Here is a 22,764-nt window from a genome sequence, read left to right on the forward strand (position 1 = left end):
AGATGGAAGTTGAATGTTGATCTCAACTTTGAGAAATGGGAACAAGAGAAAGTGGTCCGTTTTTAGGTCGAGCTCTTCCTGTAAACTGTGTTACTTCACAGCTGCACAATGATTTTGTCACTGGAAAGGGTTACCCAAACCTATCAGAAAACTCAACCATTTTACTTCACTTAGATTGTATATAAGAAGTACAATTCTGTACAATTGAAGCAATTTCAATCCCTTGTTTATTTTAGAAATATAATGAGTCGTGGTCAAAAGTTTTGAGAATGACACAAATATTAATTTTCACAACGTTTGCTGCCTCAGTTTTTATGATGGCAATTTGCATATACTCCAGAATGTTATGAAGAGTGATCAGATCAATTGCAATTAATTGCAAAGTCCCTCTTTGCCATGAAAATGAACTTAATCCCCCAAAAACATTTCCACTGCATTTCAGCCCTGCCACAAAAGGACCAGCTGACATCATGTCAGTGATTCTCTCGTTAACACAGGTGAGAGTGTTGACGAGGACAAGGCTGGAGATCACTCTGTCATGCTGATTGAGTTAGAATAACAGACTGGAAGCTTTAAAAGGAGGGTGGTGCTTGAAATCATTGTTCTTCCTCTGTTAACCATGGTTACCTGCAAGGAAACACGTGCCGTCATCATTACTTTGCACAAAAAGGGATTAACAGGCAAGGATATTGCTGCTAGTAAGATTGCACCTAAACCAACCATTTATCGGATCATCAAGAACTTCAAGGAGAGAGGTTGAATTGTTGTGAAGAAGGCTTCAGGGCCAAAAAAGTCCAGCAAGTGCCAGGACCGTCTCCTAAAGTTGATACAGCTGCGGGATCAGAGCACCACCAGTGCAGAGCTTGCTCAGGAATGGCAGCAGGCAGGTGTGAGTGCGTCTGCACACACAGTGAGGCAAATACTTTTTGAGGATGGCCTGGTGTCAAGAAGGGCAGCGAGGAAGCCACTTCTCTCCAGGAAAAACATCAGGGACAGACTGATATTCTGCAAAAGGTACAGGGATTGGACTGCTGAGGACTGGGGTAAAGTCATTTTCTCTGATGAATCCCCTTTCCGATTGTTTGGGGCATCCGGAAAACACCTTGTCCGGAGAAGACAAGGTGAGCGCTACCATCAGTCCTGTGTCATGCCAACAGTAAAGCATCCTGAGACCATTCATGTGTGGGGTTGCTTCTCAGCCAAGGGAGTGGGCTCACTCACAATTTTGCCTAAGAACACAGCCATGAATAAAGAATGGTACCAACACATCCTCCGAGAGCAACTTCTCCCAACCATCCATGAACAGTTTGGTGACTAACAATGCCTTTTCCAGCATGATGGAGCACCTTGCCATAAGGCAAAAGTGATAACTAAGTGACTCGGGGAACAAAACGTCGACATTTTGGCTCCATGGCCAGGAAACTCCCCAGACCTTAATCTCATTGAGAACTTGTGGTTAATCCTCAAGAGGCGGGTGGACAAACAAAAACCCACAAATTCTGACAAACTCCAAGCATTGACTTTGCAAGAATGGGCTGCCAGCAGTCAGGATGTGGCCCAGAAGTTAATTGACAGCATGCCAGGGCGGATTGCAGGGGTCTTGAAAAAGAAGGGTCAACACTGCAAATATTGACTCTTTGCATAAACTTAATGTAATTGTCAATAAAAGCCTTTGCTTTAAAAGCCTTGCTTGTAATTATACTTCAGTATACCATAGTAACATCTGACAAAAATATCTAAAAACACTGAAGCAGCAAACTTTGTGAAGACCAATACTTGTGTCATTCTCAAAACTTTTGACCACGACTGTACACCTGTTCCATTGGCCTATTTTAAGAGTATGAGCATTGAAAAACCTTTTGAAACCAGTGTCATACTTGAGACTTGCAGGGATTCTTTTGTGTTAGCTTCCAAATTGGCAGAGAATTTGAATTGACAGTTTATATGAGACATATGATGCTGAGACATCCTTATCTCATCAGGAGAGACTAAAGTCAGTGGAAGAAAATTACTCTCAGGCTTTTGGAAGCTGCACCTCTCAGCACTGGAGCCCATCAACATTTTGACCACGTTTCACCATATATTTCATTTCAAATATTCAATACTATCTTCTACTGTGATCTCTCCAGCTTCAGTCTCTAGGGTATCTGTGACAATCCAATGCACTTACACACCTGATTGGATGTTATTTCAAACCTCCTTTCTCAGATAAATATACACATATAATCATCATTTAGGCTAAATCTAGAGAAGAACAGAAGGGAGGAAAGCCAAGGACTAATTTCTCCTTCTCTGTTCAACCCCTCCCTCCCTCTGTATCAAAAACTTATTAAAACACCATCAATAATTAATGTCCATCTACAGCCAGGGCTTCGTTATTAGTTCCAGGCTGTATTTCCCTGTCCCTCCTCTGCTCTTAAAAAGTAGGTGAATGCGTTGTAAGCCGTCACCTCATTACGCTGCCCTGCAATCAATTACAGGGGGTGTGTGGGCCTGCCAGCCTCTAATGTGGAGCTGTGGCTAGTGGCAGGAATTACTGCTGCTATAGTCCTGCTAGGCTAACCTAGTGTTTCCTTTCCTCTATCTTTTCTCAGTTTAGGCTGAGTCCCCATTCTTCTCAAGGCATCCCTTCCTTGTCTCCTTGTGTCCTTGTCTCCTTTCCTTTGTGACCGCTGATAGGTGAAAGGACTGGATGGGTTTACTACTCCATCTCAGTTTTATTTTTCAAGACCATCTGCCCATAAGATCTTCTGCCTGTAAGACCTTCTGCCCGTAAGACCTTCTGCCCATAAGACCTTCTGCCCGTAAGACCTCCTGCCCATAAGACTTTCTGCCCATAAGACCTTCTGCCCATAAGACCTTCTGCCTGTAAGACCTTCTGCCCGTAAGACCTCCTGCCCATAAGACCTTCTGCCTGTAAGACCTTCTGCCCATAAGACCTTCTGCCCATAAGACCTTCTGCCCATAAGACCTCCTGCCCATAAGACTTTCTGCCCATAAGACCTTCTGCCCATAAGACCTTCTGCCTGTAAGACCTCCTGCCCATAAGACCTTCTACCCATAAGACCTTCTGCCCATAAGACCTTCTACCCATAAGACCTTCTACCCATAAGACCTTCTGCCCAGAATACCTTGTTGAAGTAAGGGAGAGGAGATGTAACTATTGGAACACAGCATGTAGTTAGTCCAAATACAACAGCCTTATGAATAACCTTGGCAACAGAAGCTGAACAAAGTGGCAGCAGGCCACGAAGGGGGGAAATTAATTAAACAAAGAACATAAAGGCCAAGGATCCTAAGAGCCCCTAAAGGAAATCACTATGCGGGCCCTCTGACTTAAAATATTACAAAATGAGTGCTTCTAAAGCATTGAAACACTGTATTGTGTCAAAGGAATAAAGCTTGAGATATTGCATATTATGTACACTAAAGTTGAATGAGCCTGAGCAGGGAATAAGTGTCTGACTTCAGCATCATTTTCATTACAGGGATGTGAGCTGAGGTCCACTCTAAATGATGTCACTCCGGGGCCACACCCATAGCACTATACTGAAGCAATTATGTCTGGCTCAAATAACAAGGCCCTCCTGACTCCATACAATGCACACACACATACACACATACACAGACACAGACACAGACACACACACACACACACACACACCTTCCCCATCTTTCACTTATTACGTTAGGCAAGAAGAAGAAGAAAAAATCAATATTTCAGCAGGGGTATTTTTAAAAGCTGCCGCGTTACCAATTCTGACCCACAATTTGCTTTGAGTATTTGCTGCTTTTTATGAAAAGTCAGAGCCATGCGTTGGCGTTTACTCTAAGATGAGCAGCACCAGGAGGCAATGAGATAGCGCCTCAGATTCTTTGAGGTCGACTTCTCCAATTTTAAAACTAAGGTTGGAGTCAGCTGAGAGATGACACGCTACTGAATTGCTTTACAGTATAACTGAGAGAAGCTCTAATCAGACACTTGGGTTGGACCCAGAGATTCACAGTCTGCCCAGTGCATTAAGACACTGAAACACCATTAGCATTGTCGCTAATTGTTTCACAATCAGTTGTAATTTGATTTGATCTACTGTACATTCATTACTGTTGTGCTGCTAAATTCAAGGAACATTCTTCCCCAACATCAGAAGGAACCATATTCTACACAGTCTTATTACAGTACCTAATATTTACTCTACTGTGTTGAAAACAAATGCCCTCTTCCAATAATTACTGACACATTCTGAGGACGCTCCTGTACAGCTAATTAGGCTATGAAACGAGTGGAGTTAACAATATGGCTCAGTGTGTGTGTGTGTGTGTGTGTGTGTGTGTGTGTGTGTGTGTGTGTGTGACCCCCCCCCCTTCTGCCAACTCTCCAAGACCAGGGTTCTCCTCAGCTCTGCTACATGCCATCAATAATTCAGTAGCCAAGATGGCAATTACAGGACCATGTACAATCAAACTAAATATTTGATGAGGCACTAAAACAGTCCCTGGAACAGATCTCTCTCTCTCTCTCTCTGAAACACACACACATGCTTACACAAACACACACACACACACACACACACATTCTTCACTGTCTATTGTCTTAAGTGTCTTAACAACACATTGTGGCTCTGGTACCTTATTCCCCAAACCTTGCCAGAGACACAAAAGCAGTTTATTCTGCTAAGAGTGTCTTGCACAATTCATTTTCTACTTCTAAAATATTGAGGGGCCACATGATGCGTTCTATAAGGGTCTGTTTCACTTCCAACATATTAAGGAAGGCTGTCTCTCTGCCTGGAAATGAACATAGTACGAGAGGAGGATTCATCAAAACAGACAGATGGCATTAAATAGCCGAATCAAATCCATTTGAATTGATCGCAATAAAAACCAGCACCAGGCTTTTACCTCACCTTTCATCTTTGATCAGAGGCAGATTATTCAACATTAAAAATACTGTGACATAAAATCCATTACTGCTGAAAATGTTTGGGATGATGACTTTGTCTGAACCTGGTAAATTGGCGGCTGGCCATTTCCATTAAAGGATAAAATAACTCTGCTACTGTATTAGAGATTATATATAATTAGATCATAGATAATATCTGACTATACTAAATCAATATTTAATTTATGATGTCAACATTATCCTTTAGAAAGCAGTCTTGTGAATGAGAGCCTTGTTATAGTAAAGTGTTAAGGTAAAGTGTTACCAGCTTGTGAAAATTGTGAAACATTTCGCAGTATGTTCAGCAAAATCTGTCTCTGTTTCCAATTTTTATGTGAGATCTATCATTGAAAAACACATGCAGAATTCCTGGAGCACAGATATGAACAGAACAATCCATCATTATTCCATGCAGACAGCGTGGCTGGCTCTATTCTGAGGGTGGATGTGAGGAAGTGCTTTGGAGCACAGAGAGAATGGGAGTTTGTTTGTTTGGCCAAGTGAACCAGTGTTCCTCCCCAACCTCCTGTTCGTTTGTACTTAACCCGCCTTCACGTTCACACACAGCACACACGTTCACACACACACACCCACGTTTGTACATACACAACTACTTCCATGAACGCACACGGACACACACACTCACTCGCATTCAAGCACACACACGTACACACTCTTCTCCACTGCACTCAGGTTACCTCTGGTCCCTCCTCAGCTGTGTTTTGGCCCCATTGCCATGGCAAAGAACATATTGTCTCTCCAATTGAAATCACTCTATGACATAAAGCTCTAACGAGAGAGAATAAAATATGTGACATGCAGTGACCAGTGGCCCAGGCATGGATTAGAAATTGTAGCAAGCTGCAAAAATCAGTCCTTTGGTTCCAAAACACATAATCATATCACACACCAGAAAGATCACGGTTTGTTCAGAAATAAAATCCTTGATATCAAACAATTATTTTGTGCTTTTTTTCTCCAATTGTGGCGATTTTTGGATAACACATATGAGTGTAATTGTATTAAACACCTTTCAACCTCAGTACTGTTTGGAAAGTTTGAAAAGGTAGAAGAGACATGTTGCCGTTATCTCTGAGGTGTTTTGGAGGTAGAGTGAAACCCTAAAGCGGGGAACGATGAACAGATGTAGTCGAGGTGTGTATTCAGAGCGTCAGATATAGAACCACAACAAACTGTGCATCAAAAGCAGAGGATGAGAGCTCAAACTGAGGGATTCAGCAGGAGTGAAACAGCAGGTGGACACACACACACACACGCTCACACACACACACACACACACAAACACACACACACACACAATGTGATGAGTGAAACAGCAGGAGGAGGTTGCACACACAAGCATGCATGCATATGCTACACACACACACACACACACACACACACACACACACACACACACACACACACACACACACAGACAAACACACACAGACCCAATGATAAGTTCCACAGCAGGGGGAGAATCCCCACAATGAGAGGTAAAGCCTTGAACAGCGATGTGTGGAGCTGAATGCAGAAGCAGCTCTTTCATAGAGGTGGTGTTGAATAATTCATTGAATCATTAACTTGACTAGGTCGACTGACAGCTTGAAACTGGAGAGTTAAAACATCAATTGAGTCCATTTATATCAATTGAATCTCTTTGAGTAAGTCTGATGCAAAATTTTGTATTTTTGACATGAGTTAACATCATGATGAGGCATCTGTCGGGAAACATCTTTCTGTCTGGAAATATTATTATTCTATAGATTGAGCCTATAGGCTGTTTCCATATGATAGGCTAGAGGGAACTTTCACTATACTGTTTCTACTTATCCTCCCAGATCTATACGTGTCTAGTGGGAAGGAGCTAGGGGTTGTTTCTGTGCCGGGCATCAGAGAGTAGAACTCAAGCACATCCCCGTATGTCAGCTGGTCAAAGTCACAGACCTGCGGCTACCAGCTAGCCTCGCCTCCATCCTCCCTCACATCTCTACAATCACCGTCTAGACGAGAGAGGGGACGGGCTGTCCAACAACCTGTCCGGCAGAGGAAGAAAAAAGAAAATCCCTCCCTGTCACATTGATTGACAGCTCCATCCAGGCCCCAGCGCTGAAATCAAGCTGTCAGTCTGGGGGGCGGCGACAGAGGAATTGTCCTCTCAGATTTAAATACCGCCCATAATAGGTCGCCATCTATCACTCCTGCCGCCCAGGTTATTCTTAGACACATACATTAGCCCTTGGCCCAGATAGGAATGTCACCAGATTAAACATCCAATTTGTTAACCGGACGGGCCAGAGGTGCTGCTTCTTGACAGGACTTACAAACAAGCACAAATGGCCCCATTTTTCACACCGGGACCTGCAGGCTTTTTAATGCAGAGTGGGCCTCGGGCCTAACGCCAGAGCAGGCTGGCTGTCGAGGCAGACAGAGGGAGCAGAGAAGTATGCTTGTAGAGTGCTAATACACACACACACACACACACACACACAAATACACACACACACACACACACAAACAATTACAGACACTGGAGTAACAAAGACCTAAACACTATACACCTGATGACAGTTTTTTCACAAAACCATGCCAATTCTATCCTGATTTAAAAGGAGCAACCTCACAGTACCAGTACATACTGCACACTCAGTGCATGGCAGAATCAATCAGGCCTAACCCACTGCTGTAGCATGCTAAGGCCTAAGGTGAGGGAGATTCACTGTATACTTGAGATGAAGCCATATATTTCAGTCAATGAGGGTCTTATGGACAGATTGGGAGCATATTGGTAAACAGAGGGAGAGACGAACTAGCAGATGCCACCAGTTTAGACCCTGCAGACTGGGAGACAGTGTGAGAAATATGGGGATGGAAGGCAGACACCAAGCACAGCCAGAGCCATGGAAACGGTCCGCAGGGAGACATCTTACTTGGAGGAGAGGGAGAGGAGATATGCTGTACTGTAAAAAATCAATACCACATTTTTACATACTGTACTGCAGATTACCAGTGTAACTGGAAAAAAGGACTGAATCGAAGTCCCATCATTAAGCAGGCTTCAACCGAGATGTATTGTATATCAACTTCCTGTATAGGAGAGTAATATGACCACAGAATGACAGAACAAAAACTAGGAAAATAATTTGTGGTTTTGTTCAGTCACAGTTCAGGTTCTAGTGAGTTGCCAGATATGCTTTAATAATAATAACAATAGATTAATATTAACCACAGAAACCTAGTAGTGTATGTTGTCTATCAGAAAAAGAATGCAAATTATAATGGTCAGAGAAATGGACCCTACTAAGTAATATAAGTTCTCTCACACCAACAGAAAGGTATTTTTATGATTTCAAAACCGTTCTTCAGGGAAAGAATGATTTATCCCTCACTTTGTCTGTCAGACAAATGTTTCTCTTTATGGCTATTACTATTCCAAATGGGGCCTGGCGTCAGAAAACTAATATACTGCGTGAAGTATTTAATTAAGTATCTGGGCAGAGACGGGTGAGCGTCTTGCTATATTGAACCAAAATTAAAAAATAACTCGCCCATTTCAATAAATGGCCTGGGGGTTGCCTCTAAAGCGTTTAATTTGAATATCGCTCATGCAACTTTAACCTTTTTAAGCGCTGGCACCTTAAATTGTTTGTGAATGGAGTCAGAACACTGAGAACACCTCTATAGACAACAGAGACTTCCTTCCCTGTCACCTGACTAGGAAAAACATGGCAGCCTCCTAGTTGTTCTGTTTGTTTGTGTGCTGAAGAGGAGATAAGACAAAGAAGGAGGGAGGAAGGAAGGAAGGAGGGAGGAACAAACCGATATATAGGCAGTGATATGTTGATAGAAGAAGCATAATGATGCAATCGTTACAAAGTCAGTGTAATTTAGGCCCGCCTTTGAAGTCGGTGGAGAACCCAACCACATTAGAATGCCTCAAACGGTAGGTTTAATCAAACACGACTGGAGCCCAAGTAAAAGGGGGAGTAAACTTCATCCGGGAGTCAACACAGCACCAAACTACACCTAATTGGAACAAATAACGCCAGGGCTTGCATAGAGAAGAAGTTTGTTGTTGTGTTGTGCTCCTTTTCTAACTGGGGCTCTCATTTCCAGACGTAGGTTTTTAACTCACAGAGAGAGAAAGCCCAGTGATATTCTCCATCTGTTTGGCCCAAGACTTCTCTCAGCTGCTTTGGGAGTGAGGCGGTCATGGACAAGGTGAACTCCATCACACCATCTGCCTGGACCTTGGCCTGGCCGTGGACACTAGTCGGGGCCAGTTGCAGTCTTGAAAAACATTTAGCTTTATGAATATATTATGTTTCCGGCTGCTTGGATAAGTAGAGAGAAATGGTTGTTACGGTTGTGATTATTGTTTCGATACCTTTTGGCTTGGGTTTTAAGAGCAAAGTATGTGAGTTTTTTAATCTGTCTCTGTGTGAAGTGGATCTGGAAACTATGGTCCAGATTCAAATGAACTTTCCTTAGCATTAATGTTATGCAGGACCTGCGAGTACAAAGTTTGAACCTTTTTTTCTAAGATAATAAATAATCCAAGTAAAAGATATTAGTGAAAAAATGACAGTTAGTTGAAGGCATTTCTATACTGAACAAAAATATAAACGCAACATGTAAAGTGTTGATCCCATGTTTCATGAGCTGAAATAAAAGATCCCTGAAATTTTCCATATGCACAAAAAGCTTATTTCTCTCAAATGTTTTGCACAAATTTGTTTACATCCCTGTTAGTGAGCACTTGTCTTTTGCCAAGATAATCCATCCACCTGACAGGTGTGGCATATCAAGAAGCTGATTAAACAGTATGAACCTTGTGCTGGGGACAATAAAAAGTGCAGTTTTGTCACACAATGCCACAAATGTCTCAAGTTTTGAGGGAGCATGCAATTGGCATGCTGACTGCAGGAATATCCACCAGAGCTGTTTACAGAGAATTTAATGTTCATTTCTCTACCATAAGCTGCCTCCAATGTCATTTTAGAGAATTTGGCAGTACGTCCAACCGGCCTCACAACCGCATTGTGTGGGAGAGCGGTTTGCTGATGTCAACGTTGTGAACAGAGTGCCCCATGGTGGCGGTGGGGTTATGGTATGGGCAGGCATAAGCTACACAATTGCATTTTATCGATGGCAATTTGATACCGTGACGAGATCCTGAGGCCCATTTTTTTTAAGGTATCTGTGACCAACAGATGCATGTCTGTGTTCCCAGTCATGTGAAATCCATAGATTAGGGCCTAATGAATTTATTTCAATAGACTGATTTCCTCATCAATGAAATTGTTGCATGTTGTGTTTATATTTTTGTTCAGTATATTTTAAACCTTTTTTTCTCTTTCATATAAGCCTATGAGAAAATACTCGCCAACATGGACCATGTCTGCTGTCACATCAAAGGAATCCATCCTAACTGCCGCTGACCTACACTGGAGAGTTCCACTCCCAGTGTGGGAGAATATAGTGTCTACTGCAATGGACTGCAGATGAGTCAGAGTATGAAGGAAAACATATCCTCTCTACACTCTAACCATACCACCAATGAGGCCTCAGCACACTAGTAATGAAACATCAAATAACCTATTGAATTAGAATTGATGCCGAGTTTAATGTTTATTTTTCATTTAAAAAACAATATGCTGCTTTCATCAGCGAGGAACGTTACATCCTTTATTGTCCAGAGTGCAGGATTGATATCAACATTCATCTTTTCATATTCCCAGTCAGTATAAGTGGATTACTCATGAAATCATTCACGGCTAATAGCATCCAGACGCCAATGTGCATCCAGAGTGATACAGACCTACAGTATCTTACTGTAACTGCTTCCTGAAATATGCGTCTCACATAAGGTCGGACTACCACATTTGGGGGGTGGGGGTGGGGGGGTCAACTAATTTACTGCATTTGAACACATTTTGCAATGGTGCAGAGAGAAACATTTGGGATTTTATAATACTATTCTACACATTTTGTCATGAGGCTAAGAGAAAATGTTGCAGTTTTAAAGCTATTTTCCTGCAATTCTACACTTTTAATAGCTAATTTCCTGAAAGGAGGTCGGGGGCCCCGGGGCACGTGCTCTGCGTGCCCATTCGGTAATCCGGCCCTGATCTCAAATACATTTTCTGTGTATGAAAGTGTCATTCATATTTAGAAAATATACTCAAATATATGAATGAAGAAGAAGTGAAAATATAATTTTTAATGAACAATTGTTTGCTATTTGCAGTGGATTTTGTCTCCAAAAAAGTATGCATACATGCATGCACACACAAAACAAACACAAAGACACACAAACATGCACACACACACACAAAACCAACCGATCCTAGGTCTTGAAAGGGTTTAATAACCTACTCCTACTGGTCTAGGTAAAGCAAACAGGCCTCAATCAATGGGGCGCAAGAAACAAAGAGCAAGTTAGGAGAGGTACTTTATTACAAATATCATAAATATTCATAAGTGGGTGAGAAGTGAGGAGTAATTGATACGGAGCCGTTGGGAAAGCAGTAGATATTCCAGCATGGCTGTCTGCCACAGGAGAGTGGAGAGCGAAACGAAGCGCTGAGAGTGGTGCAGGTGCACAGACTGGATTCAGCCCAGACACACACATACATGCTTGCAGGCGCGCACACACACACACATAAACACACACACACAATGCACAAGGCTCGCACAAATCCGAGCTAACACACGGGTCACTCGTGCAAAAACAGCAAGACACTCTCAATCACACACGGCCACGGCCAAATACCTCTGTGACAAAAGCATTATCTCAACATCAGCTGCTGGTTGTGCTCCATCTATGGATTTCACATTAACCCTCCACTCCAACCATTCAAATGAGTGTCAAGAGATGTGTGTGTGTGTGTGTGTGTATGTTATATGGATTACATACACTACAGGGACTAAGTCAGACGTAACATTAAAAACACAAAAATGAGAGTTGGGGTCAAAAGTGTCACCGACAACAAATAGGAGACAAAGTCCCTGGGAACAAGCTTATGTTTTCATCCGATTTGCCTGATTGGTGATTTTTGTGAAGTGGTTTGACGTTTTGGGGTGGTTAGGATGGTTCCTAATCAGCTGGCGTGTCCCTTGCCATGACTAGGGTTTAGTTCTGTTCTCTGAGGACTCCCATTGGCTGCCCGCGGTTCTGCCATTACGCTGCCATGGCACGTAATTCTACTCTGGCGAGCCTCAGTGTCCATTCCATCCACATGGCACGGCAGAAAAGATACGTATGACAATATGGTGCCCAGTGTAATAACTATGGCCAAAATACCACCCTGAAACAGTCACAATCTCACTCAATACCTCAATAAAACAAAGGTTCACTATTACATTTAAATGCCTAGATACTATTTCCATTAAGATAACATCATTTAAAGAAAGTATTTGATGCACTGTAAAAACGTACGCCTAGCATTATTCACTATTGGTAATCAATGAAAACCTTTTTGTGGGAGTAGATTTGATTGGACTGTGAACACATTATGTTTGAGTAGACTAGTTTGGGTATTAGATTGTATTGGTGTGCAGATAAGAGGTGCACACAAAGAATAGCCTTTATACAATTATGACAAGTGGTAACCCTTAGGATTTACAGTATTTGGAAATATCTTAGTGGGATAGAAACTACTCATATCTGAACAGGCTATTGATATAAATGTATGATTTATCAGTAAATCAACCATTGCTGTAATGTGTAAAAGATGTGAAACATGTTAATGACACACATTTATTTTCAAGATTCATTGGGTAGGGAACTGCAACAGTCCTTATATTTTGAGAGTTGTATAGCACTTTGTAAAAGCAGTAGAACTAAGTTCCACCTGTTTCAGTTTCTCTACACCTCTTTGTGTTTTAAGATGCCTACACTCTTGTCTCTTAGCTCTGCTGAGATAGAGAGCTAGGACCAGACATGGCAGACACAAGTACACACACACACTCCCTGATTTGTAGACGAAGCCAATGTGTGATTCAGGCAATTTGTTCTGTGCCATCTCAGACACACAGCCAGGTCACATTCCTCCTGGCTAATTAAGGTCTGTGTATCCAACCGCTGCCACCAGCACAAGCCGACTGCAACTTAAGTACAAGCAGGACGGTCATATGGGAACTGGACCATGTTCTGGTTATTTTCTTAGTTCTGGTCCAGCTTCGCTTCCAATTCGTCTGGGTCCCTAAATGCCCCATCAATATGTTTAATCAAATTAGTAAGCAGCCAAAAATTGACGCTTTTCATTAATTATACAGGATAATTCTAATTGCAAATTCAAATGTATTCGCTCCGAACAGAAGGTGTTCAGTAATATTTCAGGGAATTTGCATATTAAATGGGGGTCGCTATGTATTATGTATGGTAATGTATGCGCATTGTCTTTATTTTTAACTCACGGGCTGCTTGCCTGAGCAGGTGAAAAAAGTCCAGAGTGTTTAATTTCGCTGAACAAACCCGACGAGGCCGTTTGTCAAGTGCTGTATGGTCGGTGTCAATCTTTGTTTTTTCCCACTTTCCTGGCCCTGCCTTTGATTAACGGAAGCAATGGCGCCACCAGTAAACAAACATGTGGGTTGCCAGAGCCAGAGCAGGAAGTCACTGCTGTTCATTTTCTCGGCTTCCTGTTTCGGTTTGTTTCGTGGCTCTTTTCGCTGCCAGCAGTCAGAGATGACACTGCATCGTCAGCGGATTTCACAAATAGAGGGCAGGCGTGTTTCACAGCATGCAACCAACTCAGCTCGACCTGAACAATGTAGACAGCCTACAATGGAATTAGGACTGTCAGTTGTATTAACTTGAATGAACCGGCTTGTTGGATTCAGGTTACACTGTGTGCAATACCAAACAACAGCTTCACTTAAAAACACTTCTTCTGACTTGATCTGGCTGTGGGGTGTTGGGGAAAGAAACTACAAAGCAAATGTAGCCTATGTGTACTTTAAATGTCATTAGATTTGTAAGCAGTTTTTTCAGGGTTGCTTTTAAACAATACAATAGCATAAATGGCATATCAGCTCAGTCTTCCATTTGGCTATTTCCCAGGCTAATCCATCAACAGAGGAGAGGCTCTGCTAAAGGAGATGAAAGGATGTTTCCCCAGTCAAGAGCATTACACCAGTGTGAAAAGAACTATACACTGCTTTAGGAAAATTGAACATAATTTACACAACATTACTCTATGCTGTTTGAACTTGGCACAATATTACCTGGGCATAAAGGGAAACGTGTACCACTGCATTAGAGAGAATTACAAATCTTATCCCTACAGTTCTAGAAAAAAAAAAGAGGAAAAAAAAAACTTTCAACTTCTACACTCTCAAAACATACAGGAAGCAGGGACCTTCATTGTCAAATCTCAACGCAGTTCAGCAGACAGGTATACTCCCATCAAATCTTGATCAAACATCTGTCGGATTCGCTACCTTAGTTTCCACGGCTTAAATGTTTCCCCCTCCTCATTAAAGAGTGTACCACAACCTGACACTTTCCTTAAGCTTTGGTGGTGTTTTCAGAGGTGTTAACACAACGTGGGATCATTGAGAAGGGGAGAACGCGGATCCTGTAGGAAAGGTAAAGATTAATTAAAGCAGGAAGCGGCGGTGCCGGGAGTGCTAGCTTGGCTGATGACAGGTTAGCTCTCAGTCTGGAGGGTTCACTTAAAGAGCTGAGATCACAGCTCCCTTCACTCATTCTCAGTTACACAGAACAGCGTTTATTAGCCCAACTGCTCACACACACACACACACACACACACACTCACGCACACACGACAGACAGACACACACACACAGACATTTCAGTCGACCCATACATATTCCAACACACGCCACGGCTATAACAAAAGGGCAGATACAAAGCTTCACTATCTTCTCTATTCACTATTCAACGTACGTAGTTCATTTAATATGAAGGAAAGGGGGATTTCTCTATATAGCATTAGGAACATCATGTTCTTCACCTCCTCTTCATAACAGGCAAACACAAACTCATAAATAATCAACTCTAAAGGAAGGATATGTTTTCAACCATTCTCTGCTTTCCCCCTGAAAATAGCAGGATCAGGTAATGGACGTGACCATGCTATCTCTTGCACCTCCGTCAGAAAGAGAGAGGAGAGAGAGGGGAAGTTGCCAGTTTGGCCACAGGGTGCCACTGTGCCCGTTGGCCGCCCACTCACAGCTAGCCATGGGAAAGTGCAACCTGGCATGCTATTGGTGTGGTGGGTCCACTGCCCAATGAAAACTGTCCCACAGTGAGCTGTACCCCTGGCCAAGGGGGCGACTCCAAGGACGTATCTCCCCGGATCAACGTTAGCTGGACAGACGGGGATCTGGAGAGACGTTTCCAGCCCCGAACCAGCCATTGATGTCCAGCCAAAGCTAAACTAAACCCACTTACTCCATGTCTGGCTCATATAAAAGTGGATCCAATGTTTGACTTAATCTTTACTATGCCAATTGAATGTGACTGTTGTTTTGGCTACGAATGACAATGCCTGTTTGTACTGAAGTGATTGTTTGAGATCTCTGTTTAATGTCAATTTAGCAGTGAAGGGGTATGGGATTGGAGTATGGCTAAGAGCCAGTGAAGTAAAGACATACAAACACACACACACACACACACACACACACACACACAAACACACACACAAACACACACAAACAGACACACACACACATAAATGCCCGTAAATGCTTTCTCTCATTAGCCCTGCTTTATCTGGTATTTACAGTGATCGACTCCCTCCATACAAGCACCTTGGTGAGACCCCATCATTTATAGGGGTTATTTCCCTATGTAAGATCAGCACACTCACGCAATCATTTCATGCATTATTCCAGTCAATAAAATGTGTCAATAAAAACACTGATTTGGGTGCCTAATTTAAAGCCTGTCTGTTTACTAGTAATACTGTATACCAGAACACAGCACAGAATGAATGCTCTTAGTACTGTTTTTTGTTTGTCAAACTCTCAACATACAGGTTTGGTTTTGGGTCGCCTCTCCAACACCAAATGGGTCGCCTCTCCAACACCATGGTATAATTTAGACTTAATTGACCCCTGCTCTTAACATGGCTCTATCTGGAGCTGAAATTGAGCCTTTTTGTTGCTCTGGTTATCCTCAGAGTCCTCTGTGGGCTGATCATTCTGAGAGTCTGAGGTCAGGGGTCAGAAATGTGTTTACGTTTGTGCGGGGAAGCATAGGACAGCGTCTGATGTCAGCTGGAGCCGGCGGTGTTTCCCAAGAGAAACTTTAGCCACTTCCTCCTCATGCTCCCTTACTCTACAGAGAAAAACATTCCAGGGTTCGACTCTCTACATAGACAACATGTCCCTCCAAAGGGCCGGAAGCCAAACTACGGATCATAAAGATACAGTGGGGGAAAAAAAGTATTTAGTCAGCCACCAATTGTGCAAGTTCTCCCACTTAAAAAGATGAGAGAGGCCTGTAATTTTCATCATAGGGACACGTCAACTATGACAGACAAAATGAGAAAAAAAAATCCAGTAAATCACATTGTAGGATTTTTAATGAATTTATTTGCAAATTATGGTGGAAAATAAGTATTTGGTCAATAACAAAAGTTTCTCAATACTTTGTTATATACCCTTTGTTGGCAATGACACAGGTCAAACGTTTTCTGTAAGTCTTCACAAGGTTTTCACACACTGTTGCTGGTATTTTGGCCCATTCCTCCATGCAGATCTCCTCTAGAGCAATGATGTTTTGGGGCTGTCGCTGGGCAACACGGACCTTCAACTCCCTCCAAAGATTTTCTATGGGGTTGAGATCTGGAGACTGGCTAGGCCACTCCAGGACCTTGAAATGCTTCTTACGAAGCCACTCCTTCGTTGCCCGGGCGGTGTGTTTGGGATCATTGTCATGCTGAAAGACCCAGCCACGTTTCATCTTCAATGCCCTTGCTGATGGAAGGAGGTTTTCACTCAAAATCTCACGATACATGGCCCCATTCATTCTTTCCTTTACACGGATCAGTCGTCCTGGTCCCTTTGCAGAAAAACAGCCCCAAAGCATGATGTTTCCACCCCCCATGCTTCACAGTAGGTATGGTGTTCTTTGGATGCAACTCAGCATTCTTTGTCCTCCAAACACGACGAGTTGAGTTTTTACCAAAAAGTTATATTTTGGTTTCATCTGACCATATGACATTCTCCCAATCCTCTTCTGGATCATCCAAATGCACTCTAGTAAACTTCAGACGGGCCTGGACATGTACTGGCTTAAGCAGGGGGACACGTCTGGCACTGCAGGATTTGAGTCCCTGGCGGCGTAGTGTAACAAAGCCTACTGATGGTAGGCTTTGTTACTTTGGTCCCAGCTCTCTGCAGGTCATTCACTAGGTCCCCCCGTGTGGTTCTGGGATTTTTGCTCACCATTCTTGTGATCATTTTGACCCCACAGGGTGAGATCTTGCGTGGAGCCCCAGATCGAGGGAGATTATCAGTGGTCTTGTATGTCTTCCATTTCCTAATAATTGCTCCCACAGTTGATTTCTTCAAACCAAGCTGCTTACCTATTGCAGATTCAGTCTTCCCCAGCCTGGTGCAGGTCTACAATTTTGTTTCTGGTGTCCTTTGACAGCTCTTGGTCTTGGCCATAGTGGAGTTTGGAGTGTGACTGTTTGAGGTTGTGGACAGGTGTCTTTTATACTGATAACAAGTTCAAACAGGTGCCATTAATACAGGTAACGAGTGGAGGACAGAGGAGCCTCTTAAAGAAGAAGTTACAGGTCTGTGAGAGCCAGAAATCTTGCTTGTTTGTAGGTGACCAAATACTTATTTTCCACCATAATTTGCTAATAAATTCATTAAAAATCCTACAATGTGATTTTCTGGAAAAAAAATCTCAATTTGTCTGTCATAGTTGACGTGTACCTATGATGAAAATTACAGGCCTCTCTCATATTTTTAAGTGGGAGAACTTGCACAATTGGTGGCTGACTAAATACTTTTTTTCCCCACTGTAGTTGTACTGTACATCCATGTTGAACAATGTATCATCCGTGACAGTATGAGTGTCGTTGGGGTCAATTCTGTTTCCGCTTGTGAATTTACCATCAACCACAACTCTTGGATAATATTTTTTTCTCACTTCCTGACTTTAGGCTCTATTTGCTTCCTGGATAGGAATTAGAACGGATGGATTCAACCAAACTCTAACATCAGGGTCTTCCATATAAGTGTATCTTTATCTGCCGTGTGTGAATGCAGCTGTGTCTAGAATAGAAGCTAGGGTCACGGTCTCTCTGTGAGAGGTGGGTGGAAACACAACAGAGGTCAATCCAAGTTCATGTCTAATCTGCATGTTGAACTAATGTCAATGAGAGGTCTCTGCTAAAACATCTGGACTGGCTATGTTTCCTCAGGTAGAAAAGGAGCACAAGCACTCTTATGGAAATAAAACTAGTTTCAGCTAAATAAAACAGATCCTAATTAAAATAGGAGCACATAAGTAGCTAAACTCATCTAAGTTTCTATATTCAATGCTAATTATTGTTATCTACTACTAACGTTTTGTTCTGTTGGAATTAAGAAGCTCCCAGTACAGGTGAGAGGAGAATACTTTGTCGTATTTTATAATGTTCTAAAGTTTACTAGATGTACTGCAACATAGATTACAATTAGATCATGATAGGACAAGGCTTGTCCACACTTCATCAGGCTTCCTATCAAATGTAGCCGTCAGCACAGTTTCCTCCACATTAAGTGGACATTCCCGAGTGGGGAGTTTTCTGGTGTCTTATTGACGTGCCAGTGTGTGTGTGTGTGTGTGAGGCAGGAGTGACAGGTTAGGAGAAGCTAACGGTGAGAGTGCATTAATTAATGACTGACGGCTAACAGCCAAAGCATTAATAATACTTAAGCTTTCGCTTGGGGCCTGTCAGGCCAACACGAATCGATGGATCAATGCCTACACACACATTCTCACACATACACACCAACACACACACACACACATACAGTACACACAACCATGTCCTCTCCAAACTAGATGTCCACTGCCCCTGGCTCTGTATTACCGGACGTCTCTCCTCCTGAGGATAAGGGTTCTAGGTTGAACACAGCGTTGATTTGTACTGAAGATTTCCCCCCGCCCCCTCCCTATTTTCCCAGCATCAATCCGGGGCTAGATTAGCTAATTAAGGGGACTGGGTCTGGATCTTTGGATCTTCGATTCGTGTGCTGGGATGTTTTGACAGGTGAGATTAGCGCGGTGGGATTAGGAGTGGGTCCGCGTCGAGCTAGCTAAGCTCACCGTAAACCCTGTGCCGATGCGGGGAGTATCGCCATGCATGCAGGGGAGATAGAGACCCTCATCCCCTATGGTACCCTGTCTACTGCTTTCTATACTGTGCCTCCACTACTTTATGCAGGAGTATGGGAAAGAACTCATTCATGCCATAGCGGGGATGGGGAAGTATTTCAATGATTTTGTTGTATCTACTTGAAATATGTATTGCATTGGCATTAGGTTACGTGGTTGTTTTGTACTTTACATTTACATTTTGCCCATCCCAATCAGCACAGTGGTAGAAGGACATTTGGCAAAGCTAAGATAGATATATGGCTAGGCAGTGAATGCAGTGAAGCAGGCTCATAGGTGTCCATTCAATGTTTGCCAATAGGCGGTAAATGAACACCTGGCTACAGAGTCTTGGTTCATGTTGTTAGTTAACAACAAACAGACCAAGCTTTATGAAGTGCTGGAGTAAACTGTGGCGAGTGAAACCGAATGACCAGAAAAAGAATACCAATGAACAAATGGTGTTGACAAAGACTATTGTTGGTAAAGATGTGTATGCATGCGAGTGTGTTTGTGTGCACGGAGAACACATATGTTTGTGAGTATGTGTCCAGGTGCAGGTGTGTGTATGTGTGCTTCCATGTGTTCACACACACACACACACTTGAATGTTCCCCGGTGTGTTGTAATCCCTCATAGAGCCAACTCAGCAGGTGAAGAGCCTCAATAGAGATGGGTGATGAGCTGTAGGATAAACATTATCTAAAACTCTCCAGCCTCCCAAAGTATCATCCAGCATGCATAAGTTAAGGTGCAGGACCGGGGTGATTTGCATAAGTAATTAGCTAATGTGCTGTTCAATTTCTCTCCCATCTGGCTTCATGAGCCAGACCTCATTTCTCAAATTGACAGCCTGGTCTCTATCACTAGCCACACTGCAACAAGGCACCCACCAAATTAATTTGTCAACCTTCTCCAGTAATGGGACATTCACCTTGAAAACTCAATTTACCTGAGTCTGTCTGAGGGAAAAGCGAGATACATTTAAAAAAAACACTTTGGGAAGAAACAACAAAAGCATGACTAAAGTGTTGGTATATGAGTGTGTCGAGAGGAGAAAATTGGGAGAGGGAGAGGGGTGTTGAAGTTGGTTTAGCTTGCTGTTTGTACCACATAAAGAACTGCAAGACAGAGACCCAGTAAACGGTCAGTAGAACTGTTACAGTGTAGATGCACAATCCAATAATCTAAACAATAACCTATTCATAGAGTTTGATTTTAGACACTGGAATGGAAATAAAAGTTACACATTTGGCTAAAATGACTGCCAACTTCCTTGACTCTCTCACACACGCTGCGATTGTTTGCAACTGAAAATCTGAATTGAGATATGATGTGTAACGGGAGCATAAAAAGATACAACATACACCAGAGGCCAAGGTAAGAGATGCTTTACACAAAACATAGTATTACAGTACTTATGACTACACTTTGAAATGGCAACACTGATAATTCCTAAGGGCATGGGATTGGACTCTTTATAATGTTCACTAGATCACAGTTGGCTCTTTCTCTCTCTAGCTCTGTTTTTTGTTGTGATTTCACCCTCTCTCCTGGCTTTTCCCATCGGCCCACGTTGCGACGGGCATGAGCAGAGGGTAGGTGGGGGCTGGCGCGGGCGAGAGTGATGCCAGGGCGCTCTACTCAGGGACCAACTCAGGGAAATGGGCCAAAAAGCCAATCTAATGAAACCCCCCAAATTAATTTTCAGTCTCATCTTTAGCTGGAGGCGGTGTGGAGAGCCGGGGGAGCCCTCGCCTGTTTGTGGAGAAAAGAATGGAGGGAGGGAGGGAGGGAGGGAGGGAGGGAGGAGGGAGAGGAGGGGAGGAGGGGGGAGGAGGGGGGAGGAGGGGGAGGAGGAGGCGTGGGAGAGGGGGTAACATCACATCATATTGGAAGAAAAGAGACTCCCAATGTACCACCCTCCATCGCTCTCTCTCTCTCTCTCTCTCTCTCTCTCTCTCTCTCTCTCTCTCTCTCTCTCTCTCCCCCTCTCTCTCTCGCGCTCCCTCTCTCTCTCTGTCTCTTTCTTTCTCTCTCTCTCTCTCTCTCTCTCTCTCTCTCTCTCTCTCTCTCTCTCTCTCTCTCTCTCCCTCTACTCTCTCTCTCTCCCCCCTCTGTCTCTCTCACTCCCTCTCTCTCTGTCTCTTTCTTTCTCTCTCTATCTCTCTGTCTCTGTCTCTCTCTCTCTCTCTCTCTCTCTCTCTCTCTCTCTCTCTCTCTCTCTCTCTCTCTCTCTCTCTCTCTCTCTCTCTCTCTCTCTCTCTCTCTCTCTCTCTCTCTCTCTCTCTCTCTCTCTCTCTCTCTCTCTCTTCACTGGTGTTAAAATGGCTATTCATTTTGCCAGCTGCCACCCCAGTAGTAACGGAGAACTGTGGCTATGACGCCAAACCTCTGGGCATAACATCCTCACACACACACATATGAGCAGTGAGAGCACTGATATACAGTGGAGTAGAGCTAAGTAATGTAGCTAGACTAGCATCACAGGTAAACATAGCCCTGGCCTGATGTTTAAATCCATCCAGCACATCCACATATTTTCTCTGTGCTATTTAGAGGCGCCACTCCCGCGCCACACGCATCGACCTTGGCGTTTTCCACTGGCGCGGCTGGTGCCATCTGCAGTAAAGCATCCCGACCCCAGGTTTTTGGGTCCGTTACGCCTCCACCAGGGGCCCGGCCAGATGGCACTACCCACTAAGAGGGTTTTACTGCGGCTAAAGACGACCGGGCAGAGCTTGCCCGTCTCCCTCCTCCCTGCTGGCTGTGCCAATCGTGCCCCCCTCTACCCCCTCCTCGCCACCCCACCCAATATTTCAGTCATGAAAAGGGCATAACTGGCATAACTGCAGCACAGCAAGAACCTTCAGCTGCTGGGGTACGAGCAGACCTTTTTATTAAGCTACCGAGGAAAGTCAAACTTGTGTATGGGCTCAGAAACCACTCTAAAACTCTACTCTAGAACGTTATACATATTTTTCTATACACAAGTGTGGACACGTACACATGAGACAGACAGACAGACTAGTTCAGTTGTTTACAGTATTTCACACTCTGGGTGAGCCGAGTTATCCCCAGTGCTGTGGCCAGCTGTGCCATTAAGACGGGTCAAGGGATGTATGGATCACTTCTCTCAGGTGAGAGAATAATAAGAAAATTGTGGTCTAAAAAATCAATACATTCATCTCACAGCCTGGGAGAGGAGAGCTGACCTGTCTATGGGTTCTGAGAAGAGCTGCATGTGCTGGGTGATGGGGTTGGGTAGCAACATTTCTTTTTTGGACAAACAGGAATTCTCTAAGATAAAACTAAGCTTGGCCACATATTGGTAGCTAATATAATTCATTTGCATCCTGGTTGCCCAATGAAAATCTTGATCACCGTGAAATAAACAACGTTTTAAAACGACATGCTATAATGCCTTTGTAATACTTTATAAGAGTGTGTAAGAACAATAACAATT

The 22,764-nt window shown here is 43.3% G+C and overlaps 1 protein-coding gene across 9 annotated transcripts in view; it reads right to left on the reverse strand.

The window, feature by feature from the left end:
* LOC121542040 (transcription factor COE3) overlaps positions 1-22,764 on the reverse strand; it is a 96,091-nt gene that overhangs the window by 40,404 nt on the left and 32,923 nt on the right. The gene's annotated exons all lie outside the window — the stretch shown is intronic.

Source organism: Coregonus clupeaformis, chromosome 3 (genome assembly GCF_020615455.1).
Source record: "Coregonus clupeaformis isolate EN_2021a chromosome 3, ASM2061545v1, whole genome shotgun sequence".
NCBI classification, from domain to species: domain Eukaryota; kingdom Metazoa; phylum Chordata; class Actinopteri; order Salmoniformes; family Salmonidae; genus Coregonus; species Coregonus clupeaformis.